The sequence below is a fragment of the Xenopus laevis genome, chromosome 8S (genome assembly GCF_017654675.1).
Source record: "Xenopus laevis strain J_2021 chromosome 8S, Xenopus_laevis_v10.1, whole genome shotgun sequence".
NCBI lineage: Eukaryota > Metazoa > Chordata > Amphibia > Anura > Pipidae > Xenopus > Xenopus laevis.
Window position 1 is genome coordinate 26,795,677 of NC_054386.1, and position 21,437 is coordinate 26,817,113.

Genomic DNA, 21,437 nt, shown 5'->3' on the forward strand with positions numbered 1-21,437 from the left:
GCAGATTGCTATTGGCTTTTCATCTGTAGCAGTGAGGTGCAAGGGGATGTAGTGCGGCTGCCAGGTTGGTAGGCCCATGGCTCAGATCTTATAGTGAGCCCCAGGTACCCTAGTCTGAATCTGGTTTCATCTGGAGTTAATGCAAGCTTCATAATCTGTTTGTACTGTGATCTTTTTGGCATGTCCACGGTTAATGGTATGCACTTTATCTGTCTTTTGCTTCATACTCTGTAATTTGTCAGCATTATGGCCCCAAAACCCAGAGCTGCTCCCACTGTGACTGGGTATAATGTGAAATCCCTGGGTGCAAGTTATAGGCACTGTTACTGTTTGCTCTTTGGCTGGGAGGAATATGAAATCTCATACTTTTTACTGATGTGAGCCATGTTTGTGTGTTCCCAAGTGACCCCCTATTCCCTGGATGGCGTGCCAGTAGCCACATGCCTACCATATGAACAAATACATTGCTATTGAAGAGACGCTGAACTATTACCCCGACCTGGGCAGGATGTGACGGGGGGGGGAAATCTTCTCTGCTGGCTTTAGCCCAAGTAAATTTCTGCTGTTTCACAACACAGAGCAAGAATCCGTTATACGAGCAGTGATTAGTCAATGCTGTGTAGCTCTGAGGCTGATAAAGGAATTATGATTAGCACTATTATTAGCACTGTTATTAGCACTATTATTAGCACAGAGCCTTGGGGCAACAGGAAGCACAATTCATAGACTATATAGACAATTGCCTCAAGCATTGTTTTCATTGGTCCATATGGATCAGTATGGACCAATGAAAACTATGCTTGAGTACTTTTTGCTGGGACCCAGTACAGGACATCAGCCTCCTGAACAGACTCCTTCTGACTGCCCTACTGCCTGGACCTCGTGGGGGGTACAATAACTACACCCCCTCCTAATATCCGGCTTTGTTACTGGAAACCAAATCTCACTTTCTGCTCTGGGAATTGTCCTTTCTTATCAGGTCCGTGAAATGCTGCATTATATGTGTGGTTCTTGTGTGGGGGGGTTAAATCAGTAAGGAAAAGGTTGGGGGTTACACCATGCAAATAAGGGTCATCTCACTTACACCCCCTCCCTTCTTGAAAACAAGTACCCAAACTAGAGGAAATTCACATTATATAACCAGCACTTTACCATTAGCACAACCAGGGGAAATCTTGGAGTTGGATCTATACAAAATAAATAAAGAAGACTAAATGAAAAATTGCTTTGAATGGGTGCATCTGGTTAAACATCAAAAGTTTGTGGAAAGGTGAACTTCACCTTTCAGAAAGCCATACATTGCCAGATCTGCTTGTTTGGATCCATGTATACCAAATTGAGCTGATCTGATCACTGACCCTGGGGCCAGTATAATCAGATCATACAGAGTTGGCTACTTTGTACTCCTTTGGATAAAGGCAGCCTTATTGTTGAATAAGAAAATCAGACCTGCTCAATTGTCAGGCAGATATCATTAAGGCAGGTCTGTCTGTGGGGCCCCATACAGGGGCCAATAAGCCAGCAACTCAACCTTCTATGAGCCTTTTTATGGCCAGATCTAATAGGGCTCTCTACACGCACAAATATCGTATGAAAAGTCGTTTTGTACGATATTATCTGTGCGTCTATGGCCACCTTTGGTGTATGGAGCAGTTGCAATAATTTATACCAATAGGTTGCAATTTATGGAGAGAAGTAGCTGCCTGGCTGGTAGTGCCCCTTATAATTAATATCAGGTATTGGTTTCTTCCTGCCTCTTGGCAGATCTGATTTACATACAATGGGCATTTCCGCTCTTCTACTTTAATCCTGCTGAGGTGTCTCCAGGCTGTAGTGCTGCCTGTGCAAACAATAGAAAGCCTAAAGGTGGCCATACACGGAGAGCTGCTCATTTGGCCAAACGAGCGGATCTCTCCCCGATATGCCCACCTTGAGGTGGGTGATATCGGCTGATCCAATCATGGGCCCTAGGGCCCAACGATCTGATAATAACGATGTGTAAATGGGTGGTCGAATTGTGGGACCGCATGAATAAATAGATGCGGTCTGTGATCCAACTGGGTTTTTAGTCCCGTCCGATCGACATCTGCCTGACTTTCAGCCAGATATCGATCGGGGAAGTCCGTCGGAGGGCCTCATACATGAGCCAATAAGCTGCTGTCTGTCAGCAGCATTTATCGGCCCGTGTATGGCCACTTTAAGCCTGTCATATAACTGATGGATGATTTAGGGGGGGAGCCCTTTGAGAGTATAGAGCACTGTGATTGGCACAGGGGGGCCTCCATGGGAATGGACACAAGGCAGGGAGCAGGTTTTGCTCCACATGCCAGGCAAGAATTTACTATGTAAGTACAGGGATCAGAATTCCTCCCGTGCCCTCAGGTCCACAGCAGGACGATCTGTAGAGCCGAACCATCTCACCAAGCCTGCTTTTCCCATTAATGGTGGCCAACTTTCACACAGGGGTATATTTCTCAATATCCAAGGTAAGCATTGGACTGGGACCTCCAGTGTTGCACAACTGTGTCTGAGTGGGATATGGATGGCTCCCCCTTAAAGGAGAACTAAAGCCTAACTAAACAAGTAGGCTAGAAATGTTGTACATTATATTTTGGGCTTCTGTACCAGCCCAAAGCTACCGCAGCCCTTTAGCAGGGAAGATCTGTACCTCCAAACAGGCCTGTACTGGGAGTCAAAATAGGCCCTGCCATTCCAAGTACACAGAGGCCCAAACAGCCCCCCACCAGCCCAAACAGGCCCCTACCAACCCACTACATGGTACCTTTCTATTGAACCATACAGCAGCCCCTCTGGCATTTGCCAGAACCCACAGATTGCCAGTTCGGGCCTGCCTCCAAAGATGCCCCAGTAGCTCCCCATCTTCTTTTCTTGTCACAACATAAGGCTGTAATTAATACAGATGATTACTACATGGCAGCACAGAAACCAGTGATATTAGAATCAGAATTGAATAATCAGCCCTGTAGCATCAGCTTATATTACAGACCAACCTCATTTTCTGCTTGATAATTTGTGATGACCCCTAAGCTTAGCTTTTCAACAGCTGCTCAGAGCCCATCTAGCATGTGAGTGTCACAGACACTTTCCAAGATGGTGACCCCCTGTGACAAGTTTAAAGTCCTGGCTCATTGCTGCTATTGAGAAGCTGAAACTTTAGGCTAAAGCAGTAAGTTCAGTATATAAAATATGGCATTTTTAGCCACATTAATTTTTAGGGTTTAGTTCTCCTTTAAGCTAGGAAGTGTGCTCAATACTGGCCCTTAGTTCTCTTTCACTGGTTACACAAGACCCCCTTGTAGGTGCAAGGGCCAAAGTAAAGATCTGACAAGGAGCCCATTGTATGGGGCGCCTCCTTGGCAGAAATGGTTTCACTTTGTCACCTGCTTGTCTGAATAAATAGTCTGGGTTTGTGTCTGATGTGCTGTGCAACCAAGATGTAGGATGAAAGGGCCCAGGGCTCCCCAGCACCTGCAGGGCCCCTGAGGGAATGCTTGATCAGACTGTCATGGGAGTTGTATTTCAGCGAGAGCAAGGGGACAGTGAAATTGCATTAAAGCTATTTGAATGCAAACAGTAAGAGGCAAGTTAATGGCAAGTGATGCCTGAAATTCCAGAGCGGAATATCTGCCAATAAATCTCTTGCATCAGATCCCAGTCATCCCTGGAATTTTTCTCACCTCACATTAATGGTATTATAGTGCCCTCTACTGTTCACTCTGCAGCCTGGTTGCTGCCAGTTACAGCACTGCTATTGGTAAATGAGTCCCAGTTAAAGCACAGCCCATTTCTTGTAGAGGGAAGTAATCACTCGTTCTGGTGTCACTCTCATTGCCTCTTACAAGAGTAACCCAGGAGCAGCTTCCTGTATTGGCTTTACTGTTGCTGTTGCCTAACAAACCACAATATAAAACTGAAGTGATGCTATTTACGTGTATATGCCTCTCTAGTTTCCCTTTCTAGAAGTCACTATTAATATTTATCCTGTCAATGGCTCCTCTGTATAGGGAGACAACACTTACCTGTATATTTGTCTTGTAGTCATACCTGTGGTGGCTGCCATATTGAGACCTCTGCAGGTATATCATTCATAAGCTCACATGAAACTACCCCCAATGATTGTTACTGGTGAAGCAGCAGGTATATAAATTGTATTTCCCCTTAATAGTGATGCTGACTGGATAAGTATATAGTGTATGTCTGTGTCTGCATTGCTCTATTTATTGCCATTATATTTAATTAAATCATGGCTACTTAGTCTGCAGTACATTAATTATCATTAGACTAGACGACTAGACTTCAGTACCCCCTGATGCACTTAAGGTGGCCATAGACGGGCAGATTTTTTACTTCCAAACGATTCCAGAACGTTCCGATAATATCGATAACCTATCGGATAGCTGATGGTGTACGAACGATCGTCGGATGAACGATCGTCTCAACATTATCGTTGGCAAAATTGATCGGATGAATTTAAAAATTTTAGTCGTTCAGGGATAAAATCCCTCTTTGCGCATGTCAGGATTGTAGCACAAGCCAACGAACATATACGCAACAATGAACATATACGGAACAACGAACATATACGGAAGGACCCTAACGTTCTTTCCTGAAAGCTTCATTTGTAACTATATGAACTATGTGAAGAAATAAATTGGTGCTGACCGCAGGAATATCACCCTATCACCTCATATGTGAAAGAAGTTTATTACGATATCAACCTGGCAATTATAGGCCAGTAAGTTTGATATTGGTGGTGGGGAAATTATTTGAAGACTTGTTAAGGGATCACATTCAAAATGTTGTCCTTGTCAATGGCATTATGAGCAGCAATCAGCATGGCTTTATGAAGGATAGCGGTCATGTCATACAAATTTCATTGCTTTATATGATAATGTAAGTAAGATGCTGGATAGTGGGAGGGCAGTAGATGTGATCTATTTGGATTTTGCCAAAGTGTTTGATACCGTGCTCCACAACAGACTGCTTTCTACACAAAGGTCTGTTGGGCTTAATGAAGCCCTTTGTACATGGATAGGAAACTGGCTTCAGGATCGGGTACAGAGGGTAGTACATTCTCTACTTGGAGTAAGGTTCTTAGTGGGGTCCCTCAGGGCTCGGTATTGGGTCCACTTTTAATTACCTTGTTTATTAATGACTTAGGGGAGGGTATTGTAAGTAATAGAGAGAATAGTCGGAGAGCACAAATTCATGCACCTGATGATGGCCGTTGTAGCCGAAACATGTTGTGCAGGACTTTCTGCAAAATAAAATGAAAACCTTTTAAAGCAAGAATTTGTGCTCTCCGGCTAGTCTCTCCTTTACTTGGAATCGGGTACGGGTCTGCGGTTCGTTGAGAAGCACTAAATACACAGATGACCACTATAAGGACAATTCCATATCTAATCTGATATTGGAAGTTATGTATCAGTGTTTGCAGATGAGACAAAACTATCCAGCCCAATAAATTCCATCCAGGATGTGGCATCCTTGCAACACGATCTTGACAAACTGGCAATCTGGGCAGCTAAGTGGCAAATGAGATTCAATGTTGATAAATGTAAAGTCATGCACCTGGGATGTAAAAATATCCAAGCCACTTATACCCTTAATGGGACTGCACTAGGCAAAGCCATTATGGAAAAGGACCTTGGAGACCTTGTAGATGATAAACTTGGCTGTAGCAAGCAATGCCAGTCAGCAGCATCAAGGGCAAATAAGGTCTTGAGCTGTATTAAAAGGGGCATAGAGTCACGGGAGGAGGCGGTCATTCCTCCACTTTATAGAGCAGTGGTAAGGCCCCATCTAGAATATGCCGTACAGTTTTGGTCTCCATCACTCAAACAGGACATTGTTGTATTAGAGAGGGTACAGAGAAGGGCAACTAAGCTGGTAAAAGGTATGGAAAATCTAAGCTATGAGGAAAGACTGGCCAAATTGGGGATGTTCATGCTGTAGAAGAGGCGGCTAAAGGGTGATATGATAACTATGTATAAATATATAAGGGGATTATATAATAATCTCTCTAATGCTTTATTTACCAGTAGGTCTTTCCAGCTGACACGAGGTCACCCATTCCGATTAGAAGAGGTTCCGCCTAAATATTCAAAGGGTTTTTTTACAGTGAGAGCTGTGAAGATGTGGAATTCTCTCCCTGAACCAGTTGTACTGGCTGATACATTAGATAGCTTTAAGAATGGATTGAATGGCTTTTTAGCAAGTGAAGGAATACAGGGTTTTGGAAGATAGCTCATAGTACAAGTTGATCCAGAGACTAGTCCGATTGCCATTTTGGAGTCAGGAAGGAACTTTTTCCCCCTCTGAGGCAAATTGGAGACGCTTCAGATGGGTTTTTTTTTGTCTTCCTCTGGATCAACTGGCAAATAGGCAGGTTAAAAAAAGTAAAAAGGTTGAACTTGATGGACGTGTGTCTTTTTTCAACCTAACTTACTATGCTACTATGCCATTGCAAGACATAAATCCATATGTCTGCATGGAGCAGGGAAGTGACAGCACCACTCCTCGTTTGTTGAACAACGTTCGTCCGTACACGAAGCAAACTATACGGTTATATCTGTTCATACTGGGTTGGACTGGGGGGCTTGGGGCCCACCGGGGCTACTGGCCCAGGGCCCCCCTCCTTCCGCCCCGCCGATCCTGAGCGCCGCATTTCTGAGTATGCGCAGGGTCCAGGTCTGTGCGCAGGCATGCTGCGTCGGGTTTGCAACCACGCGCACACACTAAAATTTTTTACTGCGACCTCCCGACAAAGGGTATTGGGAAAAGGATATGGGCCAGCGGGACCCACAAGAGCCCAGGGCCCACCGGGTTTTTTCCGGATAAGAACGATAAAAGTATGCCCGTGTATGGCCACCTTTACTTGATGAATTGATTGCACTGATAGGAGTTTGCTGTGAAGCATGATATGCAGTAGACAAAGACACCCCTGGCTAGAATCTACCACGGACAAGTCAATATTATTTGTCAATATGTGTCCCATGATGGCATTTAGGCATCCACTATATTAATTATCCAGGTACAGAGCTCTGATCTCTGATTCACTGTATGTCCTGCTCCTGGGCTGCTGTCTTTCCTATGGTTAGACAGGAACCCCCCCCCCGTGTAAGTGAATCCAATCTCCCCCAGTACTTACCCAAGTACAGAGCTGTGATTCTCTGTACTTCCTGCTCCTGGCTACTCTCTTTCCCATGGTCAGTCAGGAACATCCCCCTGGGTAAGTGAATCCAATCTCTCCCAGTACTTACCCAGGTACAAAACTCTGATACTTTGAACCTCTTGCTCATGGGCTGCTCTTTTTCCCTTGGTCAGGCAGGAACCTCCCCCTGGGTAAGTGAATCCAATCTCCCCCAGTACTTACCCAGGTACAGAGCTCTGATTCTCTGTACTTCCTACTCCTGGACTGCTCTCTTTCACATGGTCAGACAGGAACCTCTCCCTGGGTAAGTGAATTCAGTACTTACCCAGGTACAGAGCTCTGAACTCTGATTCTCCGTACGTCCTGCTCCTGGGCTGCTCTTTTTCCCATGGTCAGACAGGAAACCCACCCCGGGTAAGTGAATCCAATCTCCCCCCAGTACTTACCCAAGTATAGAGCTCTGATTCTCTGTACTTCCTGCTCCTGGCTGCGCTCTTTCCCATGGTCAGACAGGGACCTCCCCCATGGTAAGTGAATCTAATCCCCCCTAATACTTACCCAGGTACAGAGCTCTGATTATCTGTACTTCCTACTCCTGGGCTGCTCTCTTTCCCATGGTCAGACAGGAACCTCTCCACCCCCAGTACTTACCCAGGTACAGAGCTCTGATTCTCTGTTCTTCCTGTTCATGGGCTGCTCTCTTTCCCATGGTCAGGCAGGAACCAGCCTGTGTGTAAGAGAATCTAATCCCCTCTCCTTACAGAGATCAGTCTGATACTTATACAGCACTGACAAATTCACATACTGCTTTATAGACATTATACAGTACATCATTCCCATCAGTCCCTGTCCCAGAGCAGATTACAGTAAATTTTTAAGTAAAATTTTGCCTGAAGCAAATTAAGCTGCTTGTATGTTTTTTGTAGTTTTTTTAGGAAATCGTAGTACCCAATGCAGACATGGGAAGAACATACATGCAGATAATGGCTTTTTTGGGATTGAACTCAGGAGCCAGTTTTCCCTCAGCTCAACATTAACCTGTTAATAGATATTGCTGGAAATAAGCACTAATGATACAATAAAATAAATCAGCTCATGCTAGTACAGGAAGTAAGTGGTGCAAGAGTAAAGTACCCCCCCCCAGCAGGGATTATCAGTGTGCATGTTGTGTGGCTGTTCTAGCTGTTGGCCCTCATGTGCCCATTATTATTTGGTTTCAGGTTGTGAGTAGGCCGGCCACATGGACAGTGTCCCTTTAAAAGGCAAAGCAGCAGCCTGCCTCCCCCCCCCTCCCAGCCAAAACTTCCCTCCTCTGCCCCTCTCCTCCTCCTCCTCCTGCTCTCCTTGTCTCCAGCCGGAAGGGGGATGTGATGTAAAACTATTGGAGAACTGTGGAAGATCCCTGATATTGTTACACAAAGTAGGGAAAGCGGGAATGTGGGAAAGCCGCCTTTTGGAAGCCGGATAAACAGTGCCCGGAGGGTCTGTATTGGTGGATTTGGGCACACAACGACAGAGAAGATCCTCAGGACATCTGGACAAGACCCCCAGGTCGGTGGGAAGTTTTGCCTGCGGTTATGGGCTCGGCTGTCTGGGGGTGGGAAATCTTGCAACTTTCCTGGCAAAGCGTCTCCCAAACTTCATTGTTCTTCACAATATAAAACCTAGAAAGTTCTGCTTTCCACTTCAGGGGGACACTGGGTCCAGAACACAGAGCTGCCTGCAAATAGGACTGAACCTGACATCAGCAGTGTTGTGCAGCAAACTCCATTGTTCCCCGGGGAAGGGGCTGTAACTCTTATACAGTGTCTATAGGAAGGCAAGTGTGAGGAGGAGGCTGTTTCAGTGGGACGGCGTGTATAGCAAAGCAAGTGGGATGGAGTGTATAGTAAGGCAAGTTGGATGGAGTGTATAGTAAGGCAAGTGGGATGGAGTGTATAGTAAGGCAAGTGGAATGGCGTGTATAGTAAGGCAAGTGGGACGGCGCGTATAGTAAGGCAAGTGGGACGGCGCGTATAGTAAGGCAAGTGGGACGGCGGGTATAGGAAGGCAAGTGGGACGGCGGGTATAGGAAGGCAAGTGGGACGGCGGGTATAGGAAGGCAAGGGGGACGGCGGGTATAGGAAGGCAAGTGGGACGGCGGGTATAGGAAGGCAAGTGGGACGGCGCGTATAGCAAGGCAAGTGGGACGGCGCGTATAGCAAGGCAAGTGGGACGGCGCGTATAGCAAGGCAAGTGGGACGGGGCGTATAGCAAGGCAAGTGGGACGGGGCGTATAGCAAGGCAAGTGGGACGGGGCGTATAGCAAGGCAAGTGGGACGGGGCGTATAGCAAGGCAAGTGGGACGGGGCGTATAGCAAGGCAAGTGGGACGGGGCGTATAGCAAGGCAAGTGGGACGGGGCGTATAGCAAGGCAAGTGGGACGGGGCGTATAGCAAGGCAAGTGGGACGGGGCGTATAGCAAGGCAAGTGGGACGGGGCGTATAGCAAGGCAAGTGGGACGGGGCGTATAGCAAGGCAAGTGGGACGGGGCGTATAGCAAGGCAAGTGGGACGGCGCGTTTAGCAAGGCAAGTGGGACGACGTGTATAATAAGGCAAGGGATGTGACAGAGGAGGAGCCATTAGAAATGCTGGTGGGTTTCAGTGCATACACTGCAGAAAGGAGGCAGAGGTGGAGCCTGTGTATTTGCTCTTCCTGCGCAGGGCGCTGTATCCTGTCTGTTTTTCTATTGTATTTCTACTGCAGCCCCGAATCTATCAGACAGGTTAAATGGCAACAGATTGGACTCACTGTACTTGTGTGACAGGGTCATTAGATTTTACGCTCTTACCCCCATATGTAATAGAAGGTGCTAAGTTTGCCCAGGAGCAGTAACCCATAGCAACCAATAAGATGTTTGCACGTAAACAGGTGACCAGTAAGTGCTACCTGCTGATTGGTTGCTATGGGTTACTGCCCCTGGGCAAACCTAGTGCATTTTATTACATAGCCCCCTTAGAGCATACAGTGGGGGGGGGGGGGGACAGGCCTGCTGAAATTTCCTAAATGCTCAGAGCCTTTGGGCCTCATTGGAAGGGCCCAGTAATTTTACCCACATTGTAGGGCAAACTGTTGCAGTCAAACAAATGTGCCATGTTTTATTACCCATGATCCATGTAGCCATTGCTTTGGGGCCTGGAGCTACACTGAGATGGCCAGTAAGAATGGCTGTATGTAAGAAGCTCAGGAGGCAGTCAGTGCAGTGGGGCAGATGTGGTGCTGGGCTGAGGAGCTGTAACCGGAGTCGGTGACAATCTGCTGCCCCCAGGGTCGGACTGGGAGGTGTGGGGCCCACCGGGGCTACTGCGCCAGGGCCCCCCTCCGGCCGCCGCTACCGCTCCGGAGTGCTTTAGGGGACTAGTGCGCATGCGCGCGGTGCCGTGTTTGTGCGCAGGCGCGCGGCGCTACCTTTATGCGCATGCGCAGTTACTCTATTATACCGCGACCCCAAACAAAGTGGGGTCGCGCCGCCCCACTAAGTAGCGGATCTGGGCCGGCCCACAAGAGCCCGGGGCCCACCGGGGTTTTTCCCGGTGTCCCGCCGGCCCAGTCCGACACTGGCTGCCCCAGTGCCCCCTCGTGCCAGCTGCTCATATCAGGCATGTTAACAAGGCCACAGGAATGGTGCCAGCTTGTTGCCTCTGATTCGCCTTTATCCCTTGCTGCACTGGGGCTCTCATATGATAGCAGCATTCCTTGTCTTTCATCCCCCCATTCCTGTGTTTAGCAGGGAATTCTACCCGCCTGCTCCCCTCCTGCACTTGGAAACTCTTATCCTACATGTTCCCTGCCTGGGACCCCCGGGGGGAGTCAGGGTAATGTCTTGTTCAACATGCACTGACATCATCCGTCATCAGCGCAGTAATCTGAGCTCTCTCCGGGCCCCTTGGACATGAGCTCATAGTGGGCCACAAGAGGCTGGCCCCTGGAATCTCTCAACCAAACTAGCTCTCACTTTAATTCCACTACATTAAAGTTTTGGCATTGTGTAACTGTAACCCAAGAACCGTGTCCCCCAAACCTGACCAATGCAGCTTTCATACTCTGTAACACTCTGTGCCATTCCTACCCTGTCACCCTCTGCTCTCTCACTGCCAGTCTGTGCCATTCCTACCCTGTCACCCTCTGCTCTCTCACTGCCAGTCTGGGACATTCCTACCCTGTCACCCTCTGCTCTCTCACTGCCAGTCTGGGACATTCCTACCCTGTCACCCTCTGCTCTCTCACTGCCAGTCTGATACATAGTATATTATGAGTGGGTCCCTCATCTCTCGTGACAGCAGCCCGAAGTATGTGCTGGGAATCAACAGGGGAGAAGATGGTAATTGAGCTTTAGAGAATGCTGTATGGCTGATGCTGAGGGGCCCGTCTTTGTGTAAGCAAATAAGGTCACATTGGATTGGGGCCCCAATATTATTTTATGACCGATTCTAATGTGGGTGAGTAGCAGCACATTTCCCATCATGGATCCCTTTGGCCCTAGCAACCAGGCTGTACAATGAGTAGCAGAGTCTGGCCTCAGTGTAAATCTGCTTTCTAAAATGACTGCAGCTAAATTTGCCCTTTAAATATTCCTGAGAGTGAGACTGGCAACAGTGACCCAGTGAAAGGCCTCAGTGAGAGTTATTAGCGGGCACTGCGGCAAAGTTATAAATAAAGCGCATGGCCTCATGAAATACGATATGGAATGCGTGTTACCTACGGCCATGTGATCGTGATGGAGCTGAAACTGAAAAGATTAAAGGTAAAGTTTAGAACTGCTCTGGGGTTGATGCTGCGTTTGGTGGGAGTTTGGGGGGCTATGTGATAACAGCAGAATATATAATAGCAGTATATACAACAGCAGCTGCAGTCAGTCACTGATGGGAAGCAATATGTCCATCAAGCCTGACCTTTGCTAAACCCTTCCATGTTTATTCAGAGCAAGACCTGTACCCCCCCAGCTGTGTAACTGTCAGTTAAACCTCCAAGTGGGGGTGGGGTTAAGGCTCATTTTGCATTCAGTGTAAGCACTTGTTTCATCAGTAAGGAGCATTTGTGCCTTAGCTGGTGGTGGAATCCCCTTTTCTCCTGTCTGTCAATGCATGTCACCAGCATGGAATGCTCATAATTCATTTCATTGCCTGTGTCTGTCTCTTGCCATCTGTTATTTCTCTGCACTAATTGACCTGTATCTGTTCCATTCACTAGTGTGTTACTGCTGCCAAGGGGGGCACAGAGGGTTAGCGTCGCTACCACCCAACTATGGGGCCCAGAGTTTGATTCCAACAATCTGCAGCCAGTGTCTATGTTCTCTTCATGTTTGTGCCGTTCCCTCCCACACTCCAAAACATGCTGTTGCAATTGCTGATGGGGTATGGTAGATTGTTAGCTCTTGTGCATAATTAGGTCCCCTGGCCATGGTTATATCAATATAGTCTCATAACCCTGTTAGCACACACATTAAAACAACTGCCCCCTAGAGTGGGTATTATGCCCTGGCAATCAGCCTCACCAGCTACATGTGGAAAGTTGTCCTTTGGCTGAATTCCAGCTGGCGCAGAGAGGGTTAACATGGAGGGGAAAGATAAGGCCTGTCAGTTTCTTGTAGGGCCCCAGAGCTAAAGGCATTTACCCCTTGCTGAGCGCTCTCTGGGGGGGCTTGTGCACATCCGCAGCACATGCAGAGCAGGGATAAGACTGCAGACCACATGCAGTATAAATATTTATTCCCAGGGAAATGCATCTGACACGGACAAAAAACAAAGAACATTTCTCCTGGATTTGTTGTAATCCACAGCGTGTCATGCTGTATTATTTGTATATACACTGATATGGGACTCTTAAATAACATCTAGTTAGTTCTGGTTATTCTCTATGGGACAGGTCACACAGGTAACCCCACGTGCAACAGTTACAGGTTGCTGCAGCTTTTATTCACCGATCACTGGCAGTGCTCTAGGCTCATGGAATCTCATTAGAACCCACCATATTGTCTCCCCTGGTAGCCGCAGCACTGAGGGACACAGCACCCAGATAACATGCCTAGAGCTCCATCAAGGAGGAGGTGGCTGCTGTCAAACTACAACTCCCAGTCTCTTGTCCTTGAGATACTGGGAGTTGTAGCACGAGCTGAAGCCCAGTAAATTCCATGCACCCCCTTCCAGTCTGTGTTTGTGTATGTCGGAGGGGTTGCCTGGCAGCCAGGGAAGATTACTGTGCATAGGGGTCCTGTGGGGAAAGAGTTTACCCTCCTTATGTCCTGACTCTACACAACATGTTGTAGATGTGCTGCTGCCCTAAATTCACTGGCGCCAGGATTCCCTCATTGTATTAGGACTTTAATGGAAATGGTGGCTCATTTGGGGGTCTGCCAGATCCTGTAGAGAAACATCCAGGAGTTAAGAGATGTAGCTGAACTCATCATTATTGGCCAAAGCTTTGCCTTATGTGTGATTGCACAAACCCAGGGAAAAAAGCCTGTGCCAAATCTGCTGGTAGCAATGAAACACCAGTGTTACTGTGTATCTGCTCTCATTTCCTTCCTATTCTGCCCTTATGTGCAGCCCCAGCCGCCGGCCAGCCAAGGGCTTCTGGGAAATAAAGCGAACACAAAAATTCTGGGGGGAGAGGATGGATCCCTCCGATAATCCAACTCTTTCTTTCTGGGAAAGGGTCATATTTTAGATGGGGCCCTAAGTTATCGCCAAATAGATCTGTCTCCCTGCATCATATCTAGTGATAAATGGATCAGGTTCTCCAGAAAGTAGATTCTAACGATGCAGGAGTAGCAGACTTTACATAACAGAATATACATGCTACATCTATAGATGTATAGCTATCCCTATTGCCTGGTATCCTTGTTGTACAGCCAATGAATAGCTGCACATCGTATAACATACAGTGTGCTGCCCAATCTCCAACCCCCCCCCCCCCCATGCGTCTGTAGTGCTGTCTTGTCATTGGGCGGTGTTTGAATTTTGGGAAGCTTCCCAGTGGCCTTGGTGGCTGGATTGGCCCATCCCAGTGGTGGGTTTGGGGGGGGGGGAGTAAGTGCTGAGTGTGCAGGTTCCCCTCCCGCTGAGGATAATTAGGGGATTTATATTGGGCCCATTTACAGGAATGAGACCCTGCTGGATTGTAGTTGTTTGTATGTGCAAGGCCATGTGAACTGGGATTTGGAGTGCAGATCATTTAGGGACACTTCCCTTAAACAGACACTTCAGTAGAACTGGAGATCTGAGGTTACAGTTCGCTGGGGTATGTGGGATGGGTGTCCCAAGAAGGGGCAGAACTTGCACATTATAAGACACTGGGGCTTATTTATCAATACTGGGCAAATTTGCCCATGGGCAGTTAACTATAGCAACCAATCAGTGATTAGCTTTTTGAAGCCAGCTGCAAGTAGAACAATGAATGCAGTAATTTGATTGGTTGCCATGGGTTACTGCCCATGGGCAAATTTGCCCAGTTGATAAATGACCCCCACTGTGTGCAGTGCTGAGAAACCCCAGTATCCCCTGTGCTGCGTTTCCCTTCTGGTTCATCCACTCAGGAAGCTGCTCCTGGCCTCCTGCTGTAAGGCTATTGTTGTAAAGCGCAGCAGTGTTAGCAGCTGTTTTGTGTGTATCTTGTAGCCAAGCCTGTTCTGGGGGGGGGGCGCTGTACAAAGATTGGGGATCAGTGTGTTGCATCACCAGTGTTAACCTTTTAACTCTATTATTGGTTTTATAAACTCACATTCCATCCATATGCTCATTTGCTCCGATCAGAGTCAGCGAGCCAGGTAGCAGTATGTTCCAGGCCTATACACTGCATATAGCCTCTTGCTTGCAGACTGAGCCCCACCCTCATGCCCCTTCCCTCATGCCCCTTTCCCTGCAGTTTGTGGTGCAATGAATGTGCTGAGGTGCAGTTTGGGCTTATATTCCACTCAGGGGAACAGCACTGGGGCAACGAGAAACCGCGTCAGTCTGGGTCGCAGCCACAGGGCCGACGTCTCGATCTGTAACGAAATCTCCCTCCTGGCGTCTCTGCCTCGGTTTGAGGTTTGTCTGACCTGCTGTGAACTCTCTCCCCTCGGCTTGGCCACCTCCTGCCTCATTCTGTGGGACTGCATCAGGGGTGCTTTTAGCTGGGGCCCCAGTAGCACAGGGGCCACTTAGAGGAAGTACAAAAGAAATATTAGATTATGTACCATTTCTTATATAATGTTATTCTATACCTGTGGCCCCAAACCTGCCAGCATTCCACTACCAGGGCCCCGGGGGCCCACAGATTTACTTAGCAGTATATTGTTACCAACCCACCTACAGTGTGAGAGAATGGGGGAGAGAGTTGGGTTTGTCCCCTTCTCTGTCACTCTGCCTGGTCGCTAGCTGCCATCAGCCAAGCAACTAGATTGCAGTGGTTATTACATTAAGCTATAGCAACCAATTAGACGCTTGATTTTAAACCCATAAGTATGATTGGTTGCTGAGGGTTACAAGCCACTTGGCAAGTTTCATATTATTCCAACAATGTTACTCTGCAGGGCAGATGATTATTGACTACTACATCTTAATAACCTTTTTTTTTTTTTTTTTATAAAATACAAGGACACTTCCCCTTTAATTCTGAACCCATCCTAAATAATTTCAGCTTTTTTTTCAAATTCTCTTGTTCAGTGCTGGGAATGTGTATATAACTATAGAAGGGATTGGCCCTAATGATCAGAATCTGGGAATGTTGTTGCACGTGGAGCCACCGCCAGCCCCTGGAATGGGTTCCCCTCTGTGCTATGCTTTGGGGGCGCTTCAGACTTTGATCATTCGAGCCCACGTTACACAGCAGGAAGCAGAGTGCGGCAGGTGGGCTCTTTAATGGCTGGAGCCCAAATGCTTTGTTGTGTTTATGAGCACATCTGCAGAGCAGCGGTGGGAAGCAGAGAAGGAGCAGGGGCCAAGCGCTTTTCCCCCTGGGACCCATGTCTGCATGCAGCTGCAAGGGACATTGGGGAAACGACATGTGATCTGAGACACTAATGGGGGGGGGAGGGGCAGCTAAACCATCCCCCTTGTGACGTCCACCATGTTCAGCAATCCAAGAATCCTCCCTGCAGCAGAGAACCACAAGAACTAACTGTCTCTAGGTATTCTGCATAGGGGGGGGGACCCCAGGTGGCCCTGAGATTTACAACATACCGTCATGGGCGTCCACAGATAGGGGCAAGGGGGTAGTTGCCCCCCCGGACTTGTACTTTTATAATAAAAGATATTCTCATGCTATATATATATATATATATATATATATATATATATATATATATATATATATATATATATATAAAACAAACAAGGGAAAGTTGTGCTCACCATTAGTTTTTAAAAACTAGTGGTGAGCACAACTTTCCCTTGTTTGTTATAGTTCTACAAGAGCAGTGACCAGCTCCATGTTGTAGCTCCCACCCCCTCCAACTATAGTCAGGTGATCCCACTGGTGTCTAATAAAAGGGCAGCCAAGTTTGGGAGTTTTACTTTGAAAGCAGCTAGTAAGTTGCAGGTAAAACGTATTCGTCCCTTTTATAAAATGTATAATTAAACCATAGAATTCTTAATGAATCAGATGAAAATTGAGCATAGGACTGGCCAGATATGGGATGACTTTGATGTAGTTGGCCAGCTTAAATATATTGCAATATATGGACAAACAATCCCTGTTTTGTTTAAAGGGTAAGGCATTTTTCAGTAGCAGTATGCACAAAATGTCTCTGTCTTAAATATATTGATAATGGGTTGAGTGCAGAGGAATCTTGTATTTGTCTATATATATATATATATATATATATATATATATATATATATATATATATATATATATATATATATATATATATTGTTTGTTCTTTTTTTATATGAACACATTTCTTAAAATTACCATTAAGAACCTTCAATAAGTTTATAAAAAGCTTACATCTTATGGTCCGCACCCCTTCAAATAATGGACCATCCCAATGCCTATTCTACTGCTCAGAGCAGCAGTCTGGATTTAGCTCCGCCCCTTCAATTGGTGAGACGCCTCCTGCTTCTCAACTCTGCGTGTGTGTCTCTTCCTACTGAAGCAGCTTCTTTCCCAGGGCAGATGAGTGTGAATGCCAGTGTATATGTATGTGTGTGTCTTTGTGTGCATCTATGCCTGTGTGTAAATGAACTGTTAGTGTTAATGTGTGTAAGGGCAACTGTGTGTAAGAAGGTCTGAGTTGTGTCGAGTTATAGAGACTATAATGAACCTGTGCAGGGCAGCCATCAGAAATCTCAGGGCCCCATACAAAAAAAAAATTCATGGGCCCCCTGGGCTGCGCCCACCACAAGCCCCACCTACAGGTCTGCCCTCCCCACCCCACAGGTCCACCCCCCACCACACACTAAAAAAAAAAAAACATTGGTGGCTATGGTTCCCACATGTTAATAAAAAAATATTGGTGGTCAGGGCCCCCCCCATTAAAAAAAACATTTGTGGTTAGGGCCCCCCATTAAAAAATATTGGTGGCTAGGACCCCACATGGGGGAAAAAAATTGGTGGCCAGGGCCCTCCCCCCCCCAAGTTATAAGGAAATTGGTGGCCAGGGCCCCCCTTAAACGTCCATGTAAAAAAACTTGCCCCCCCAGAAGTTTAAAAAAAATTTGGTGCCCAGGGCACCACCACACAACAGGGACCACAAAGGGTTACCTTTAGGGGGGCCCTGCCATGTTGCACTTACTTCATTAGTGTGGCCCACCTGCTGTAAGTGAGCTGCCAACTACAGAAGGGAGGAGGGGAACGCAGGTGGCTGCATCTTCTTCCAGTGACAGCATTTTCTTCCCTTATTGGTCACAGAATTTCAAGTCCTGGTAAAGCTGCATGGTGATTGGATGAGCTGGAGGAGAAGTTCAAACCTCAGCTATCCAATCACTGAGCAGCTCAACCGGGACTTAAACTCAGTGACTAAACGTGGCCATAGACACACAGATCCGATCGTACGAATCGAGAATTTGTACGATTTTCAGATCGTGTGTCGCGTGTGCCGACATCTTTCCGGAGCCCATGGCACATACGGCCGAACAATCAGATTACCCCCGATATAGCCATGCCTGTTCATGGCATATCGGGGAAAGATCCGCTCGTTTGGCAACATCGCCAAATGAGCGGATCTTTGCATCTATGGCCACCTTAATAAGGTAATGTAATGGACAGAAGATACCTCCCCTTGTGCTCCCGTCCTGCCTTCCCGAAGTCAGCAGCTCTCAGAAAGCAGGGGGCCCGGATAATCAAGAAAGTGTGGCGTGGCCAGGCCCCCCTTACCCTCGGGCCCCCTACAACTCTCCCCCCTTCCCCCCCCCTGATGGCTGCCCTGAACCTGTGTATAGCTGTGTAACTACATTCATTATTGAATCTTATAGGCACAGGTTGCCTGTAGGTTTTGCGTATAACCATTCTCTCATTTGTCACAAAGCATATTAACCCCTACAGTTCCTTGCACCATTGTATCCCCCACCTATCCATGGCCTCACTCTATTCACTCTCCTCTTTTACTCTTTCCCTTCTCATTATTACCCCCACACTCACCTCTCTGTCTCTAATAACCCTCTGCCTCGCTTTATATATCTGTATATATAGAAATATCTATAATATTGTAATAAATATTATTACACCTCACCCCCCTCTCCTGCTCCTGTCCTGTATCCACCTCATTGTTTCTTTTTGGATGACTGTTCTTTTTTAACCCTTCTGCCACTCTGGGAACAAAGCAGCTTTCCCCTAGGTTCAAATAAAATGTATAAACATAGATTCTATGCTAGTGACATTTTGTTGTGCATAGACTCTACTTTATGTACAGTAGAACCCCCAGTTTACATTTTTCAGGGGACGGGAAACATGGTGTAAAGTCAGGGAAATTTATTATGCATTATATATTGGTGGGACCACAAATGGAATAATATGGAAGAACTTAAAATGAGGGTATGCAAAATGGAGGCTTCACTTTATGTATCCAGCTGTAACTAGAACTCTAGAGGGAACAACATTCTGCAACTGCTGACTAGTTCATGTGCTAAGCAATAGAAAGTATTAAGTGCTGTCCTGGCAAACAAGGAGTCTGTGTCACTAACAAACATGGAAATGCTATACACTATACAGTCACTTCTTTATACAGTATATTTATAGAAAAGCTGTTGTGTGGAAACTAAAATATAGTTACAAGTAATTTGTGTAATAGGTTTTCTTCCTTGCCCCCCCCGGGGAAATTTTCTGCGGATGCCTATGCATATAGTTCTGATTAGGCACCCCACAGCTACTTAGGCCATATGGCAGCACTCTTATTGCAGCAATTATAGTAGTGAATGGGTTAAGCAATTGAGTGCATTTGTTCAAAACCTCAGTGGCAAATGGCTGTGGGGGCAGCGGCTAAATGTGCTTAGAATTGGTAGTGTTTATGCCAGGGGGCCACACATTACATTTTACAGACCTACTGCATTGTGCCCAGGATGGGGAGATTTCAGGCTTAGCATTGTCCCACAACTCGCAGCTTCCCTGAGGGCCCCTCACAAACAAAGGCTCATTTATTTCCCAGAGACTCGTTTCTCTCCACTCTCATTGGCTCCTGTGCCCCCCCCCCCGATTGGTAACAGATCTGCCATGCATTGGGTAACACAGTGGCAGGGAATCCATACCATGCACTCGCCTCGCTCTACTGGCAGAACTTCTCTGTAGCATGGCATATTATTTTTTTAGCTGGTAAAGCCCATTCTCCATGCTCAATGTCTGCCATGGCAAAGTCCCTTCTCCTGTGTTTATACAGAGACCAGTCCCAAGCCCTGTCCCATACCCTCCATAGTGCCAGGCTTGGCTGCACCTTCTGAATACCCATTACAGTACCCCAAAAACCTTTGGCTCGAAGAATATGAGAGGGGGAGTAGCTCTCTGCAGACTTACCTGCGCTCACAGCATCACTCCTCCCTCCTGTACTTACCTGCACTCGCAGTATTACCCCTCCCTCCTGTACTTACCTGTGCTCAAAGCATTACCCCTCCCTCCTGTACTTGCCTGCACTCGCAGTATTGCACCTCCCTCCTGTACTTACCTGCACTAGCAGTATTACCCCTCCCTCCTGTACTTATCTGTGCTCACAGCATTACCCCTCCCTCCTGTACTTGCCTGCACTCGCAGTATTACACCTCCCTCCTGTACTTACCTGCACTCTCAGTATTACCCCTCCCTCCTGTACTTACCTGTGCTCACAACATTACCCCTCCCTCCTGTACTTACCTGCGCTCACAGTATTATGACACTCCTGTACTTACCTGCACTCACAGTATTACCCCTCCCTCCTGACTCCAGTTTATTTAGTAAAAATGCACCAATGATGCCACTTTCCCTGTGCAGGGTACCAAGTTCACCTTAGGTCCCCAGCATGCTGTAATCCTAATTAAGATGGCAGAAACTCAGGTCTGTTAGTCACTGGCACTGGGGTGGGGGGCATCTGTGATTTTTATTTATTAGACTTGGAGGCTGTTCCTTGGGAGGTTTTGTATCAGTGCCAGGGTACATGGGAGTGCAGAATGTGTTTTTTTACATCCCCTATAAACCTGTATATCATTGTAGCAGAAAGGAAGCCTCGGTGCCGGATGCCTTACATTGTATGAGTGTAATGTTGGGCCCTTAGAGTCCATGACGTGCCCCAGTGATGATGTCAGGGTCAGGCTCCTGTCACCCTCGACAGTCCCTGTCCAGCAGCTGTTCTGCTTTCTCTCCCAGCTGCTTCACCTGCTCTATGGCTTTGCTCTCAGCTAAGACCAGTCCTGAAGTCAAAGCAGAGCCCAAAGACTGGTGGGCCAAATACTGGGCTCCCTTGGCTCCAGCCCTGTGTTCCGATGGGTTGTGGCAGAGCGAATTGGCCATCTGAAAGCAGGAAGGTGCATCAAGTAGGCCTGACCAACATGGGATTCAAAGCATTATGGATATGTAAATAGTTCCAGTGCAGCACATTATGGGAGTTGGCCGTGGTGCCAGTACATGTGCCAGTCAGTGACCCTGCATGAGGTGATTGAGTGGATTTACTGCTTGTAGCTCCTACAGGTTCTGTAGCGCAGTTCTTCCGTCTCCTTCCTCTCTTGTTCCTCTGGGGCGAAAGGAAGGGGTAAATATCAGGCTGCTTTTTGTTTGTTCTGTTGGAAGAGACTAGATTTAGGCTGAAACCTTTCTGGTCAATAGCGACACTTGGGGGGGGG

General features: G+C 47.1%; 1 protein-coding gene across 2 annotated transcripts in view; it reads left to right on the top strand.

Moving 5' to 3' along the window:
* The first annotated feature begins 8,453 nt into the window (after positions 1-8,453).
* The window catches only part of ddr2l.S (discoidin domain receptor tyrosine kinase 2 like S homeolog), a 32,496-nt gene continuing 19,512 nt past the window's right edge, over positions 8,454-21,437 (top strand). For both annotated transcript variants that reach the window (XM_018232502.2, XM_018232503.2), the window contains exon 1: positions 8,454-8,725. The gene's annotated coding sequence lies outside the window, so the exon portion shown is untranslated. The remainder of the gene's footprint in view (positions 8,726-21,437) is intronic.